Below are 13,768 nucleotides of genomic sequence, written 5' to 3' on the forward strand. Positions count from 1 at the left end.
ATCAGGCACGTGCTGTTAGTAATTACTCAGAGTAGGCAGTTAGTGACCTTTATGTCACAAAAAAATAAGCGAAATACAGGCACGTGACTGAGTTGAAGGCAGATTTACTTCTGCTTTTATAGCACATAAAGAAAACGGTGTTGTCAGAGTGTACGCAACACATTAACTACAGCAGTACTATGCATAGCTTGAATACTTATATTGAAAGGCACCAACGAATTATGCCTACCTAATCTACAAAGAAATAAAACATTTTGCATTTTATGCATAGTAATCAGAGTAACCATCATAATTTTATTGAATTAGGTGCATATTTTGCCATAAAAGGAAAATGTTGCTATTGATCTATTTTATTCAAGACAGGCACTGCCTTCCTTGCCTACCCATATATATATATATATATATATATATATATGTCTTTTACATTTTACTTGTTTCAGTCATTAGACTGCAGCCATGCTGGGGCACTGCCTTGAAGAATTTTTAGTCAAATGAACCAATCACAGTACTTCTTTATTCCTAAGCCTGGTACCTATCCTATAGAGCTGCTAAGTTACAGGGACATGAAGAAGCCAACACCAGTTGTCAAGCAGTGGTAGGGGGGGGGCAAACACACACACACAATAGGCTGTTTGTATGTACAAATACACATAGATATATACTCATGCATCCTCACACATAGTTTTGATGAAAAAAGCATGAAGTGCTCAATTCGACTTTATATTGAAAGTGTATAAAGCTTGATATATTTTAATTTATGTGTGGGTTAAAGGGAGAGGTTCTACTGTTGTATTTAATTGGTTAGCTGTCCACATATGCTACTGTGCTGGAAAAGTATTTGAATGACTAATGAAATCTGTTTATCTCATATAAATGAACGCATACAAACACACACATACACATGTATTTGTGTAAATAGGGAATGTCTTCTCTTTCAGACATCTTGTATCAAAGGCCCATCTGTATTCAAATTTAATCTTTCTAATTGATATACTATATGATAATCTTTCTAATTCATATCTACTATTTTGGGATCTTCTTGGCATCATCTTCTTCACGAGATAATAGCAGTAGGGGCATATTTTTCACACACTTTGCAGTAGGTTGCAAAGTATCACAAGGATAATGTTATAACTGATAAAATTAGTTCAGCTAACTTTTGGTTGCATTCAAGGTTTATTTCATGGGTACTGTATCTGTGTATTGATTTTTGATTTGTATTTGACAATGAGTAAAGATCCCATAGTTAATGTCATCTTTGAGGAATTTAATACAGATAAGGCAGTGTTATCAACTAAAGTTTTTTGTTTTTTTGTCTATTTAGTCTTGTTTCATGTTCTAATAGCTCTTTATTGTAAATATTTCATCAACCAATGAGAAAGTCTCATATTTGTCTGTCCCAATATAACAGTTTCAGTCTTGAAGTTTACAATTCTTTGTGCTTCCATTGAAACTTATATATTACATTGATTGTCTAAGATACATTCAGTTGTTTGATAATTTGTAGTTTCACATTGATGATGAAATTCTGGTGTTATTGTAATATATTTTAACCATGCATTTGTAGTTGTGTGTGGTATAGATTGTGTTCTGTGTTTTTGTTTTTTTTTATAAAAAGTATGACTGTGTGGTTATATGATTTGGGGTTGAGTCTCACTACATGACACCTTGAGAAAGTGTCTTCTATTAAACATCAAAGCTTTGTGGGTGACTTTGGTAGACAGAAACCGAAAGAAACCAGTTGTGTGTGTGTGTGTGAGAGACATGAACATTGACCAATCAATTTGTATGTTAACAGATAACATTCTGATCCACATTCCTACTTTAAAAACAAACTGTCTTTATAACAACAGCCAGAATAGACTTAATTCACAACACAGCTCAAGATCTTATGTGAAACCAGTAAAGTGTATTCCTATATTTTAAAATATAATTAAACTCTTATTAATTTCCTGCATTTTAAACTTCATTTCTTTTGTTCCTCCACTTGTTTGGATAGATGTATCATCATCATCATCATCATTTAATGTCCGTTGTCCATGGTTTTGACCGGGCTGGCACACTAGAAGGCTGCACCAGACTGATTTGGTATGGTTTTCTACGGCTGGATGCCCTTGCTAATGCCAACCACTCCGATAGTGTAATGGGTGATTTTACGTGCCTCTGGCACAGGTGCCATTTGAGTGGCACCAGAGTGCTTTTACATGCCAATTTGCATGACACTGGTATCTGCCATGACTGCAATTTTGCTCAGCTTGATGGGTCTTCTTCTCAAGCATGATATAATGCCAAAGGTCTTAGTCATTGCCTCCATGTGGCTCAATGCTCGAAAGGAACTCAGCCACTTTGCCTCTGTGAGGCCCAACGCTCGAAAGGTGCTCTTTACATTCCACCATCACAGGTCCTCTCAAGCACAGCACATTGCCAAAGGTCTTGGTCACTATCATTTCTTCTGTGAGGCCCAAAGTTTGAAGATCATGCTTTACCACCTCATCCCATGTCTTCCTGGGTCTACTTGTATCGCAGCTTCCCTCCACAGTTAGAGATTGGCACTTCTTTAAACAGATGTCCTTGTCCATATGCATCACATGACCATACCGGCACAGTTTTCTCTGTTGCACACCACATCTGATGCCTCTTATGCCTAACTTTTCTTTCAAAATGCTTACTCTCTGATATACATGCACACTGACATTGCACATCCAGTGAAGCATACTGGCTTCATTTCTTTCAAGCCTTCGCATGTCCTTAGCTGTCACAGTCTATGTTTCACTGCCATGCAGCATAGCTGTTCACACACAGGCATCAAACAACCTGCCTTTCACTCTGAGAGAGAGGCCCTTTGCTGCCAGCAGGGATAGGAGCTCTCTGAACTTTACCCAGCCTAATCTTATTCTCACAGCTATGCTCTCAGAGCATTCACCTCCACTACTAACTTAGTCACCTAGATAATGGAAGCTATCTACTAGCTCTAGCTTGCCCCCCACTGGCAGTTGATGGAGTCTATTTTCTGCATATTTTCGGTGTTTTCTGCACCTGTGCATCTTCTGCATACAAAAGCTAGTTTCCCTGTTAACCTTCCCTTGATATTGCTGCACCTTTTATGTGTCGAAAGCTTACACTGGATGCATCTTATGGAGTTTCTACCCATACCTTTTCTACAGATTGAGCAGAGCCATCTACCTGAATATGTTTGTGATTTGTCTGCCTTCCTACTTACTAAGACTTTAGTTTTTGCTAGGTTAACTCTAAGGACCTTTGAGTCTAGACCTTGCTTCCATACCTGGAACTTCTTCTCTAATTCAGGTAGTAATTCAGCTATAAGAGCAAGATTATCAACATAGAGGAGTTCCCAAGGGCAGCCTATCTTGAATTTCTCTGTTATTGCCTGGAAGACTGATGAATAAGAGGGGGCTGAGCACTGATCCTTGGTGAACCTTTGCTTGTACCCTGAATCTTTGCCAACCCTCACCTTACTGGTAGCATCCCTGTACATAGCTTGTACAGCTTTCACCAGCCATTGTCTATCCCTAGTTTCTGCATTGACCACCAGATAAAGGACTGGGGGACTCTGTCAAAAGCTTACTCCAAGTCAACAAAAGCCAAGTACAGAAGTTTATCTTTGGCTAGGTATTTCTCCTGCAGCTGCCTTACCAGAAATATAGCATCAGTGGTGCTTCTCCCTGGCACAGAACCAAACTGCATCTCATCTAAGCTAACTCTCTCTCTCTGTAACTTTCATCACCTGATCCAACAATTTGATACCTCTGTAATTATTTCTATGTAAGGCATCACCTTTACCTTTGTAGCAGTTGTCTATGGTGCTGCTACACCAGTCATTGGGCAATGACTCCTTTGTGAACCACCTGAATTCACAATTCGGGTGACTAGACCATAATCCACACTACCAGATATTTTAAGCATCTCAGTGGTGATTTTTGATGGGCTGAGGGCTTTTCCTGTCTTCATATCCTTAATTGCTTTATTTACCATGGAACTGTCAGTTCGGGTAGCTGGTCCCTTAATTGGGTCATCATTTGGCAGACTCTCCTCCTCCCACTCATTGTGTGTGTTTGTGTGCATTTATGGGGATGTATTTGTGCTTCCTTGACATCATTTGATAGTTGTAAATGAGTGTCACTGTCACATGTTTAGGATTTCCACATTAGTCATGGAAATGTACATTCAAGTGGAAAACCTACAACCACCCCATCTTTCGAGCTGTATGAGTTTTCTTGTAGGCTGTAGAAGGAACCTCAGTGGTGCAAGCCAAGAGAAACTTTTTATGAATGTTACTTAGCATAGTAAGAGGTTTTATTAACTGTAACAACACCTTGTCTCAGATTATGTCTATAGTTTTCATTATTGGAATGTTAGTTAAGGTAGCGAGCTGGCAGAATCATTAGCACACAGGGTGAAATGCTTTGCGGTATTTTGTCTGTATCCGCTGAAGTCAATCTTGCCTTCCAATCTTTTCAGGGTTGATAAATTAAGTACCAGTGAAACATTGGGGTTCATGTAATCAACTAATCCCTTCCCCAAAAATTTCTGGCCTTGAGCCTTTAGTAGAAAGGATTATTAGAGTGTTTGTTAAAGAAACTAATTCTATGACAAATACCCCAGCACTTTGGCCTCACAGTAATGGTATTTCTATCGCATTCTATGTAATAGCAGTGGAGGACAGAATTAATAGGGTTTGATGAAATATTTTGTAGTATTTGGTTATGTTTCTTTAGGTTCAAATTTTGCACTGCTTGAGTTTCCAGTGTTCTGAGATTGATGAAATAAAAATAAGCACTAATCAAATACTAAGATCAATCTAATTGTCTATGTTTTAGATGTCAGTGCCCCAGTATGGTGAGTAAAATAATAATTATGTGTATTAGTGTGTGTGCGCGCGCCAGTGTATTTCTATCTGATGGATTGTGATGGACACTTAGTTTTTGTCTTGACAAAGTTCTCTGATGTAACAGAAGCCCAAAAGATATAAAAAGAAGTTTTAATTGATCTCTAATTAGATGACCTAATTAGTAGTAGTGAAAACTAGCCCCCCCCCCATCCTTTGAAGGACTGATTTTAGTATGGAGTCTCAAAGGTTTAAAAGGAGTTGAGAGAGTGTACTGAATGTGATAGGGGCAGGATGATGGAATATACAATTGCCAAGATCAAAGGAGTAGAAGAGACTGTTGTGAGGCAAGATATGCAGCTTGGTGGCAGGTCATGGCTTGTAGTAGTAAAGAATTGATATCTGGAGATGGTAGCAGTCTATTCCATATATGTTTTTAATCAATATTGCCATAGAAAAGTTGATGTGAGATTGATTATGATGATGATGATATATTTAGATTTTTAAGAACCCCAGTTTTCAACTAAATGAATTGATTGATTTCAGTTCTAGTTGGTAAAATATTAGTATTGATTGCTATTCTGATTCCATCGCAATATTCTCTGATAAAATAGGATGCTTCAGTAAATTATTGAATTTTAAATTGCTGTTATGAAAATTTGATGTTAGCGCCATTTATTAATGGAGAAAATATTTGATTTTCATCTTGATTAATCTTCTCCCTAATTTCAGTATGAAAGTCATTCTTTGTCAATGAATGAAAGATACTGCTTCACAGTGATATTGTTCTACTTTCTCCAATTTATGCTAAAACTTATTGGAGCAAACATAGCCACCAACTGAACTGCTCTAAAAAAATTTAAAAAAAAAAAACCAAGTGGAAATAACAGAACTCACTCCATTACTTGGCAGGTGGTAGTGTATACAAATCAGTTGGTAGAACTGAGATTATAAACACAGTATATGAAAATATGCACTTTCTGTAGTCACCATAGCTACCAATCTACATTAGTTGATGGACTTGTTAATAACGGTTAATGAAAGGAGCTGATATAATACCCTTGGTGGATATGCTGAAGTTACATACAATGTCTTTAGGATCTCTCAAATTTCAGAAAATGTCTTCCCTTTTCTCCCCTAAGTGTCCCTTCGATACTCTCTACTCCTATAATTATTATATATCTGGCATATAAGGTTAGTGTGAGTTGCTAGTTGTTAGAGTAATGCCTTGAAGTATTTATTCTGGTTCTCTGTTTTGAGTTCAAATCCTTGTTGGGATCCTTTTACCTTTCATCTTTTGGAGGTGTGTGTGGTGGTGGTGGGAGGGTCACTAAAGGAAGTACTGATCTAGGGTGGTGAACTGATAGTATTGATAGTGTCAGATGGGTCGTTGGGCTCAAATGTTGTCATGGCCTACTGGGGTGGCAGACTTAATCTATCATTTGATTTTAACACCACCATCTGACTCCTGGATGTCTTTAGCAGATTCCATTTTGATGCAAGCATTCAGGCTAAATCTCTGGTTGGATGATACTGCCTTGCCTCCTTCTCACCAGTGTTAGACACCTTGAAAAAATTCCATGGGCACCATGAATTTCCCTCCTGTCCGAGGTGTGTATAATGCAGACACTGGAGTTCTTCAGTAAATTATTGCCAGTATTTACTCACTGATCTTGGGGTCTCAGTATAAAAAGGTTTAGGGTAAGAGAGGAGAGTCTAAGAGATTTCACCCTTCATTGTTTCAAGGTCACTAATATATTGAGACTAATTCAACTGAGTCAAAGACTCTCCCCTTACTAAACAAACTTGGTATTTTTTTGTGATCTAACAAAAGAAATCTCTTTAACCCTCTAGTGTTCAAACCAGCCAAAACCGGCCAAAAATAATTCCCCTTTATTTTTTTAGTGGTTTCATGCAGGAATCAGATATGGCCGGATTTGGCTGGTGCAAACAAGTAAACAACTCATGTGATTGAATTCTCGTAGCTTTGAGATAATGCAAGATAAAGCCTTTCAAGTGAAAATACCATGAAATTTTTGAGTTTTTTTTGGTTTTATCAATGTTTGAAGAGAAGTGTACATCTTAGTTTTTAATGATATGGCGTCAGCAAGTAGCGACCAACTTTGAAGGTTTTACTCTTGATGGTGTACAAAATATAAACAAAAACAACAGTGATTTGTCTTTGGATGAATCTGATATTGATATTTATGAATCTTCGTCAGACGAGGAAAATTTTGATAATGAAAGTGATGAAAATGATATTGAAAACATTACGGCAACATGGCTGAAGGTTACTACATTAACCACACATAATTCCTGATTTCACAGAAAAGACTACTCCACAACACAGTCTACTTCCTGATGCTCAGCCATTGGACTATTTATTTTTACTTTTACTGAAAAATTTTTTCAAACTGTTGCCGAGGAAACAAATAAGTATGCTCAACACATAATTTATTCATGGAAGACCCGATCCACTATGACAACCAACTGATTCTGCGGAGATGCAGGTTTTTTTTTACTATAAACATTATGTTTGGTATCAAACAGCTTTCTCAACTGTGGAACTACTGGTGTCCTGATATAAGGTATGGTGATCCATACATCTCCAGCATCATGTCTAACTTTAGTTAATTCATATATTGCTTATATAAAAAGCCACAAGGTACCTCCGCCACCAAAGAACTACGACCATTTGAAATTTCAGGTTGACATCACATCTCAGTTATGTGAAGGCTTTTCTTCTAGAAAGCACAGAACTGTGAGAAAAGTAAAATTAACTGAGGTGAATGTCAACAGAAAATATTGACTTCCATATAGTGGAAAAAATAAATGGAAGGAAAATAGTTTGCAGACTATATTCACTGCAAAAAAGAAAAACTACAAAGAGATATCAGGTCGAGACTTCATTACATCTGACAGATTAATCTGAACACTAAAGGGTTAAATGTGCTCTGACCTTTTCCCTATTAAATGGCTTAGGTGGATAATTTCATTATATTAGTGATACTATGAAAGGAAAATTAAACCATATTAATTAAGAGTTTTTCTACTGAGAAAATATGTTTAATTGATGTAAAGTGTGGTGGATATGTGTGTATGTTGCTGTGTGTGTGTGTGTGTGTGTGTGTGTGAGTGTGTGTTTGTGTGTGTGTGCGTGCACATAGAATGCATGATTGTATGTGATACTTAATTTTTCAATTTTACACCTGTTTCACCAAAAAGGCAACAACTCAGCATTCATGCATGTGTATATATGTTTCTAAAACAGCAACACCCACACACGCACACAATACTGATGCCATACTGTAATGCACCCTGTACATACTATAAAGTGGTTAACAAATGAATGGAGACTGTTGCATCAAGAGGTTTCTTTGGTCACATCAAGAACATGTCAACCTTCTAGTACTGGTGCTAGGATAAAGTGCACCTGATACACTCTGTAAAATGGTTGACATTGAAATCCTTCTGAAAATGTTCCCCCAACTGAGTGAGGGTGTAGTAGAGAGTGAGGTTGCTTTATGCTAATTATTGAGAAGCTAGATGGGAATTCTTGCTGTAGAGGAGGTACATACTATCATACATTATGTCGGGATCAGTGGGAGTATGAGAAAGAGATAAAGATAATGCTGATGAGGTGCAAGGGCATATTCTCAAGATCTAAGAAGGTCAGTAGAGGAGAGAATAGGAACAGGGCATCAGTAACAATGGATAGTTAAGTTCACAGGAGTGTGAGTGGTGAGTTATAGGCAGTTAGTTGGGAGCAGAAGTGAGTATAGGGAATGGTGAACAAAGATGGAGGTATGGTTGGTGGTAAATAGGAGTTTAGAAGGAGGTGGGGAGATGAAAGAAATAAAAGAGGTTCAGGAAAGTTATAGTGACAGTACAAAAGTGGAGAGCAGCCATATAATAAAACTGTAGATAGATGGAATAAGATGATCTGTAGGGTGGTGGGTGATAGAGGAGTGTAGAGTAATAGAGAAAGAGTGAATTATGTGGACAGTGATGGAGGTCAGAAGTATGTAAGGGTAAATATAGTGTGTAAAGGACAGAAGCGGGGGAGGAGGAAAATTGGTAGCAAATAAGAGAAGTTGTTAAAAATGAGCTATGGCAGTCATGAAATGTAACTCAGTGGAAAATAAAAAGTAGGGAGAGATAATATTGAGAATGAAGAATGGATGTCAAAAGGAAATGGTCTTAGGGAGGAGGATAACTGGTAATATTTATGAACAGGTAAAAATGTGACATTTCTGTTTTCAGTACCATATGAGTAAAATACACAAGATATGTGGCTATTGTTAATCATATTCTAGGACTCAGTTTTTTTTTTTTTTTTATATCGTAATCATTTAACATCCATTGTTCATGCTTGCATGAGTTGGACAGTTTGACAGGGCTGGCACACTGGAAGGCTGCACCGGGCTCCTGTCTTTCTTGTATACTTATTTTAGGCTTATTGCCTTTAAGAGAACTGTCCTTCATTCTAGTTCATACTTTCTCCTGTATGCCACTAACTACAAGCAAATATGAAAATGTATTCTAATCAAAATAAGTGAAACTGGGTTTAATGAACGCAGTACCTGACAAGACACATCTGCACCGAATGATGCACCACAACTATTTGTACAGAATCTCCCCCAACCTATGAGGAACTGATGCATGATGGGTCAGTTAAAGCATCTTGTAAATTCCATTTTCTTTCTCTTTCTATCATATCCTATATGTGTGTGTGTGTGTGTGTGTGTGGCAAATTAAGCAGAAACAGTGCCAAGTTTGAGAGACTCTTTAAGTCTTGTAAGGTCGAGACAACCTCTATATTGCTAGAACCATTGTTTACAAACCATTACATGAGAGAAAAATACAAACTCACTCACTCAAACACATGTACGCATGTATGTGTATGCACGCGCGAGCACACACACAATCCTTTAGCATTCAGATTACTCTGTCCAATGTACTGCTTATTTTTCACTGTTTTGAATTACTCATGCATTATCTCATAGCTTTGAGATTTTATCAGTGTAATTGATTGCTTATTTTTATAATGATATTGTTGGGTAAGTATGAAAAGTTGGGTTTGGCCAGTTTGAATATAAAACAGGAAGAATATTTGAGCTAGATATTTCCTGTTTAAATGCTAAAGGGTTAAAGTGAATAGAACTGTTGGTGTTTAATGCAGTTCACTGCTTTGTAGGATTCTGTCAAACTGTCCAACCCATGACAGCATGGAAGAGAGATGTTAAAATGACAATACTGATACACATATAATGTGTATAGACATGTTTGGGTATATATGTGTGTGTAATCATGTGTATGTAGATATGTGTGTGTGTGTGGATATACATGCATGTATGTATGTATGTATGTTTAAATGTATATATGTGTGTATACAGTACATGTATGTGTGTGTGTGTGTTTATGTTTATTTTCAGTCAGCAAGGCAACTTGCAGTTAGCAGCACTATGTACCTTGAAAAAGGACAAAATGATGGCAGTAGTAAAATCTGAAATTATGACCAGATGATCAATATATTACCCACATTGACCACCATTAGTGATTCTGTTTCTAATAGTTGTGGACATGTAATTGCTGGAATATATTGTTACCATAGTGTCATTTCAAAGCTTTTTGCTTAGCTAAATACTGACATGGTCACTTTAGATAATTGTTAACAGAATGAATGTCCTAGGTAATAAGGCTACTTAGTTAAGTACTTCAAAAGAACCATTTACTATAGATAAATGTTACATGAATGGACCAGTTCTTGATAATAAGGTTGATTAGCTAGGCACTTTTATAGTATACCTAGTTACTATAGATAAGTGTTAGTTGTATGAACCATGTCTAGATAAACATTTAGATGCTAGTATGTTACCATATTATGGAATGGGTAATGTTAACTGTTGAATATGTCATTGTGGCTATAGTATTGATGTTGGTGGTTGTAAATGAAGTTAATTTACCTTTCCTATATCTCCAACTACCTCACTAACCAGAAACTTAAGTACAAGATTATGGTTTTCCTCATTATAAAGTTAGAAATTCTCACAAATATTATACTCTCTTTATTTTACATTGATAGATATGTGTGTGTGATATAATTGAGTCTTATCTCACATAGTTATTTGTGTGTGCATGATATAATAGATCCTTTATCGTCTTCCTTCACCCTCTTCTTACTTCATCTCTTATCTTTGAGTTGTTCCTTTGATGTGGTCTATATCTATGCTGTCTGAACTCTGATTTGCTAATTAATGTGCTGTATATCAGTACTATCTGCATTCTGATTGGATAATTGATATGCTCTATATCTGTATCATCTGAACTCTAATTGGATAATGTACCCACTTCTACTCCTCCTGTCTCTTCTATATAGTGAATTGAGCTGAGTCATGGATGAGTCAGGCAAATACAGAGGAAAACTAAATTATATACAAACAGTGAAAACACTTCAGATCATATCACACGTGTGTGTGTGTGCGCAGACACACACACACACACACACACACACACACACACACACACACACACACACACACACACACACACTTGTGTTATGGCATGTGGCATTATTGCTGCATCATAACTGCTCCTGTGCACAACAAATGATGCAACACTAGATCATAACTATTGCACATCACAACTGTAGTTTCAGTCCACAACTGCCGATGCATATAACAACTTCTGCACATCAAGCCAAAAGGCTTGATGTGTAACAGTTATAGGCTACTGCAGGTGCATGACCTAGTGATTATGGTGTTACACGCATGAATGCAAAATTATCATTTTGAAGGAGCATCTGCTGAACTAGACTATAATTGTTGCACAACACAACTGCAGCTGCATACCATGAGTTTTGGTGCACATGGCAATTTTTCTGAACTAGACTATAATTGTTGCACACATTGGCAAGTGCACACTAAATTGCTGCTGCTGTAGACTATAACTGTTGCACACCTGACTGCTATTGCACCTTAATTAATGCTGTACCACTACTGTTTCTGCATCACAGTTACTACTAACCTAGACAGGCCTGCTATAAACCAAAACGCCAGCATGAAACCAGCTGTGTCACATCTGCAGCATTAGACAAACTATATTATAACTTCTTGTTTACCTATGCACCTGTTATAATGCAATATTCTGCACTACAACCACTGTAGGGAACTGATTCAGGACCCTCGAAGGTGCATGGCCTAGTGGTTACAGTGTTGCACTCAAGATTGCAAGGTTATTGTCATGAGTTTGATGTCCATGCTTCATGCTGGTATAGGTTGGATGGTTTGATAAGATCCAATATGTCCAAGAACTGCATCAAGCTCCAATGTCTAGTGCCAACCAGAGTGTAGTGGGTACACTTTTCATGCCACATGCACTAATGAGGTTGCCATGCAGTACACAGGACTATGAGCCCTGGGGTCAGTTTTATGTTATGAGAGGTGAGAGAGAGCAAGTTCCTGCAGAGAGATCTGCATGGCTACTCACATCTAGTAGGAGAAAAGCAAGAGAAACAGAGAATGATTGGTAGGAGATGCATGGTATAAATGCAATAAGATGCCAGGTGGTCCTACAAGGCACCCACTGTGTAGAAGTGGGTGAGTTGGTTGTTTTGCAAGATTGTATGGGAAAGGGAATGAGGGATAGGAAGGCAGACTGATAAAATGGGTAGATTTTAAAGAGTGGCAGAAACAAAATATTGAGTTGAGGAAGATAGAGGGATGCAGAAGAGTGATGGGGAGAACAAAAGAAATATGATATGATTGGGTAGTTTGTGAAACCAGGACAGAGGGGTAAGTAGCAGGCGGTGGAGAGAGTCACTGTAATGCATGGAGAGCCCAAAACATAACACTTCCAGAACTCAGTTTCGTTGAGGTGGGCAAACCTTTTTGAGAACCTTATATTGCCAGAGATCCTAATCCTTCTTTATCTTATTCTTCAGACTTGGGTCTTGAGGTCAGCTTTCACCACTTCCTGTATTTTCTTGGGTCTTCTTCTTCTGCAGGTTCCAGCCACATTAAACAAATGTCACTTCTTTATACAGCTATTTCATTCTTACACACCTCATGTCCATACCAGTGCAATCTTCTTTCTTGAACCCAACATGATTCCTCTTATACCTGGTTTTTGACTTATCACCTTTGTACTAATTCTTTCAAGCACATTCACATTTGCACATCCAACAATGCATACAAATTTCATTTATTTCAAGTCCTCCCAAGTTCTCTGCATTCAAAGCTCATGTCTCACTATTATGCAGCATTGCAGTCCTAACACAAGTACCATACAGTTTAACCTTCACTCTCAAAGAGAAGATCTTTGATGTCAACTGTGGTAACTTTCTCCAACCAATTCTTACTCTAGTAACTGTACTTTCAGAGCAACCACCTCCCTTACTAATTACATCTCTTACATAACAAAAGCTATTGACTTCTTCTGAGTCATCTGAGCACTTAAGAGACTCAATTTCAGGTGTACTTGTACATGCTGCTCTAGTGCACCTACTGCATATGAAGCTTATGGTCTTGTATGGTCTGCCAGTGATTCCACTACATCTCTTTTGTGTCTGTAGCTTACAAGTACAGTGTATGGAATTTATACCACCCACTTTTTTACTTATTGAGCAAGGCCACTTCACTCAAAGTACTAGTGTCTTCTTGGTTTCAATAATGAGGCTGGTGGTGTGTTGTGTTCTTGAGCAAAATACTTCATGTTATTCTAGCCCACTCAACTATAAATGAGTAACTCTGCAACAGACTGGTATTCCATTCAGGGGGAATGCTGGCCTGACTGCCTAGTCGGCAGTGTGATATCATTTGAAATTACAACAATGCAAGGAAGCGCATGTGATATCATCATTCAGTGGTCTGGTTGATACATTGATATATCTATGTATATATATATATATATATATATATATAT

The 13,768-nt window shown here is 37.6% G+C and overlaps 1 protein-coding gene across 1 annotated transcript in view; it reads left to right on the forward strand.

Moving 5' to 3' along the window:
* The window catches only part of LOC106876507 (disks large homolog 1), a gene marked incomplete in the record, with an annotated part of 700,185 nt that overhangs the window by 120,564 nt on the left and 565,853 nt on the right, over positions 1 to 13,768 (forward strand).

This window comes from Octopus bimaculoides, chromosome 19 (assembly GCF_001194135.2).
Source record: "Octopus bimaculoides isolate UCB-OBI-ISO-001 chromosome 19, ASM119413v2, whole genome shotgun sequence".
In the NCBI taxonomy this organism is placed as follows: Eukaryota; Metazoa; Mollusca; class Cephalopoda; order Octopoda; family Octopodidae; genus Octopus; species Octopus bimaculoides.